Source organism: Helianthus annuus, chromosome 7 (assembly GCF_002127325.2).
Source record: "Helianthus annuus cultivar XRQ/B chromosome 7, HanXRQr2.0-SUNRISE, whole genome shotgun sequence".
Lineage (NCBI taxonomy): Eukaryota > Viridiplantae > Streptophyta > Magnoliopsida > Asterales > Asteraceae > Helianthus > Helianthus annuus.
Genome location: NC_035439.2, coordinates 113,888,607 through 113,893,388, shown reverse-complemented (window position 1 = coordinate 113,893,388; position 4,782 = coordinate 113,888,607).

The following is a 4,782-nucleotide window of genomic DNA, read 5'->3' as shown; positions in this document are numbered from 1 at the left end:
CTTTAAGAAAACAATACACAAGGAGTGCTCCTCCTTATAAACCACTTTAAGTTTTGTCATCCCACCTATGTGGGACAAGGTGACAAATCTCAATCCATTTTTCTCATCTTTGTTTGTTCCAAACATACAACTTCAAGCTTCGATATCTCATTCATCTTTGCTCTATTTGGACATAGTTTGAACACAAACACATAAATAATTATTTATACAACACATATATAAATATTATTGATGTCCAAAATATTTAGTGAAAAACTCATTTTCACTAAAATTTCCAACATATATATATATATATATATAATACATATAAAAAATTATAAATTTTTCGGGCACTAGTTCGATTTGGGCCCAGAGCGGTCGCCCACCCGACACTTGCTCTGGGCCGGCCTTCTTATATAAAAATTCGTGATGAAAAGAATAATGGTGTTTTAGACACTGACGAAATCATAACATTTCAAGCACAAGATTGCTTTAACCAATTTATTGACGACAATTTAGGATTTTAACCCGTCAAATGGAAATTATGGTATGTCAGAGAGTGCCGATGGCACCCTACACCCCTCTAGTTACATGAAGGGTAAGAGTTGAACTTTGTGTGTTCGTTATGATTAGGGATGTAAGAAAAGCAAATCCAAGCGACAACTTTTGGAGCATGTGTTTCCTAAGATGTCATGTTCTTTGTTCGGTTGAAATCATTATTGCATATACTAGATAATTATGCGATCAATTATTTCACGCATTTTCATGATCTGAAAACGAGAGTTGAATGTTAAGGGAGTAACAAGATTGATTCTCGTTACCAAACATCATGCACATAATACAAATTAACGTCTTTTTGGTGGTTTTAAGGAAATCATCGTTAGGATGTTAAAGTACAAGAAAACAATGACATTGGATATATTTGTAAGTTGGAAATTCAGGCCAGCTTGAGGCTTAAATGGTTAATGGTCTCGCGGGCCCCTCTAGTTTCGTAAAGGGTAAGAGTGGAAATTTGCTTGTTTGTTATGATCAATGATGCAATAAAAGCAAATCTAAGGGGGGTGGGGGTGGTCATCACTCATCACTCACTCATCACTCACAACACCCATTCAAGTTCCGCCATGTCATCAACCATTTTTCCATCACTCACAACCTTTTTTAGTAGCAAAGGTCATCACTCACAACACCCAACAATAAACCCTACACCCCTCACATTTTCCATCACTCAAACCTTTGTCACGCGTGAAAAACTTCACGGAAACCATATTATAACGTGATGAACAATTTGGTGGTGGTGGAAAAAGGAAAACCATCACGCGTGGAACTTTTCATCACGGTGGAAAAAACCAACCACCCCGCCTCCCCTAAGCGGGATCTTTTTGTTACGTATCTTATTTATTGTATATTTTAGTTTTATTACTATTGTTAAGTCAAGGGATTAGGATGTTATTTTGGTTTAGTTTGGGGGTGTCTTGTGTAAGTGTCTTGTTTATTTAATTGGTTTACGTATGGAATGAAAATCAACCAGAATTTGAGTCAAATTTCCTTCTATCTCTTAGCTTTCTTCTTCCCCAAGGTTTTAACCCTATCAAGGGTATCAGAGCCGTTCCGACTCCTCATCGGAACACCTTGCCGCCGCCATGACTAACACCCGCAACCACGAAGTCGACAACACCCTCAAATCCCACGATAAGGCGATCGCTGATATCCAAACTGCCTTAGCCGCTTTGATGAAACAACAGGAGAAATCATCGAAGCAACAGGAAGAAATCTTGAAGGCTATCCGTGACAAAGGAGTTCAATCGTCAGGCAGTTCCTTCGGGTCCTTCTCCGGCCCAGATGGTGACTCACGAACATCCAAACCATTCCGTATCGGTAAGATCGACTTCCCTAAATTTTCGAGGGACGATGTTGAGGGATGGGTCTATCGCTGCGAACATTTTTTTTTCGATGGATGACACCCCCAGGACTCGAAATTACGTTGTGCTGTGGTTCACTTGGAAGGCGATGCCCTCCAATGGCACCGTGCCTATTTGAAGACCCATAATGCCACGGTTGCCGAGGTCCCATGGGCGGACTATGTTCGTTCGATCTCTGCCTGTTTTTCTGATGCAATGTTTGAAGACCCTATGGAAGAGATTGCATCTCTCGTTCAACTTACTGATGACGCCAAGGGTCTATAAGAATATAATTCAGGTTTCGATCGCTTGCTTAACAAGGTTACCGTTAGCGAACCTTATGCTGTTAGCCTATATTTGAAGGGTTTGAAGCCGGAAATAAAAGGGCCGGTAAAGATGTTCAAGCCTCAAACACTACGTGAGGCGTATGGGTTAGCAAGAATTCAAACTATCAACAACACATGCTTGATGAAGCGTTTCAACGCCGTGGAGGATGGGCTGCAACCCGATGATGTCAAAATAACACCTCCGGTTAATGCTTCAAAACATCCGTTGCTTCCAGATCCAACAGGAGTCCCTGGGCCACCAGCTTATAAACCAGCAACTATTAACGCGAAGCGCTTGTCAGGTGAGGAACTCGAGTTAAAAAGGTCAAAAGGAGAATGCTTTTGGTGCACTGAAAAGTTCGTTCCAGGACACAAGTGCAAAAAGAAACAACTTTTTGTGATTAATGTGGAAGGCGATGAGGAAACTGAACAAGACGACGACAATGGTTAAGGATTGAATTGAAGAGCTTACTTTTTGAGGGCAAAAAGTAGGTTAAGGGGGGAGTATTGTTACGTATCTTATTTATTTTATATTTTAGTTTTATTACTATTGTTAAGTCAAGGGATTAGGATGTTATTTTGGTTTAGTTTGGGGGTGTCTTGTTTAAGTGTCTTGTTTATTTAATTGGTTTACGTATGGAATGAAAATCAACCAGAATTTGAGTCAAATTTCCTTCTGTCTCTTAGCTTTCTTCTTCCCCAAGGTTTTAACCCTATCACTTTTGGAGCAACCATTTCTTAAGAAGTCACATTCTTTGTTCGGTAAAACTCATTAAGGTATATACTAACTAGATTATCATGTGACTGCGTAGTAATTTCTTTATAGTGATATACTCATGACCTGAAAACGAGAAATGAATGCTACGAGAGTAACAAACAAGACCCTTGTCAATTACCAAATATCATGCACATGACATGATACAAGGTAACGACTTTTGGTTCGCTCCAAGTGAGTAGCCATGGCATTTGATCTAATAGAACCAATGCTGCTCAAGTGAGTAGACTGGAATCCTCGACTTTTTGAGGAAGGGCACTACACACCCATATACCGCTACCCCTTAGTAATAGGGCCCTTTTCTTCACAATTTAGAAACAACAAGGGATATAAACATATAATGGCCTAGAAAAGGAGTGCCAAAGCTTTGGGGCTGGGCCATAAAGTGATAGTGAAGAGGTATTTAAGTTTCTGAAATATGAATATTTGTGTCATGAATATGATTGATACCCTGCAAACAAGAAAATCCAAGGTTCTGGTTATTTTCAACAGTTTATTAGGCATGCTCTTTGTCATTAAAAAGGAGAGTAAATTCTGTAATATTTTTTTTTTAAATGGCATTTAGTTGAATGATGGATACCTCTCTAAAGGTCTCACCAACTTGGTTTTAAAACCGCCGACCACCACCGCCACTGATCGCCGCCTCCACCCACCTGTCGCCGTCGCCACCCTCCACTGCTTCTGGGATTCGTACCTACACTGTTGATTTTAATATAAAAAAATACTTGTTTCAAGGCAAATCCATTTTGGCCCGTTATCTGACCCGTCCATCTTGTCACTTTTAAGTAGATGTTACTGCAACTTGACTTTAAAAGTTTAAAGATCAATCACTTCTTAAAATTCATGGAACAAAACAAATGTGACAATGAGACATTATTCAAAAGAAAACGATATTATTATATAGAAAAGACAGATGTCTTTTTTATTTACTGTAGATAACATGGTAACTGATTAGACGATACACATCTAATGTTTTGACTTCGCGTCGGCTTTGCTGGATTTCTCTTGCTGGGAACTGGAACCGAGTTGGAGTTGGAGGCCAGGCTCGGGATTCTTGACGCAGTTTGGATCACCAAGTGTCTGTTTGAGCATAGCCTGATTCTCCTTGTTTAACTTCAACTCTTGAGCTATCCTCCTTAGCCTGTCGTTTTCTTGAATTATCTTGCAATTCTGCAAGTACAACTCTAAATTCCGGTTTTCCATCTCGGTCATTTCTTTCTTGGTTAGAATACCTGTATGCATGTTAGCCCTGTGGTGGCTCATGTTTGTGAGCTTTTGGTGGTGGTGTGGTTGTTGTGGAAATTGGTAGTTTATATAGATAATATGAAGTGGTTAGTTAAGGGGTTAAAAGATAAAAAAGGAGAATGCAGGATCACATGAAACAGCCAGCAAGTCTTTATGTGGAAAGCCACTTCATTATACCAAGGGTGTCTATGAGACATGCTGTTTATAAGCTACTCGAGATCCGCTCCCTAAAAGTTTTAATCGATTTGAGATTAAATGAGCTTGAGCCTGATCTCAAGCTTAGAATAAGCTCGTTTAAGAAATAAGTCCGAGTTTTGTATATTGTGCGCAACTAGGCTCATGAGTCTAAACGAACCTATATATACAAATAAATAATTAATGATTTACAAAAGGACTGAACTTGATGTTTGTGTGGCTTGAAATGAGATAATCTTTTACATGAACTTCCTTTTTTCGTATCTTAAAATCGTATCACAAGTTTTAGCAACTTTTTTTTTACTTTTAGTCTTGTGCATATGTGTTTTCTAACATTGTTTAACTACATAAAATTTGTGACAAA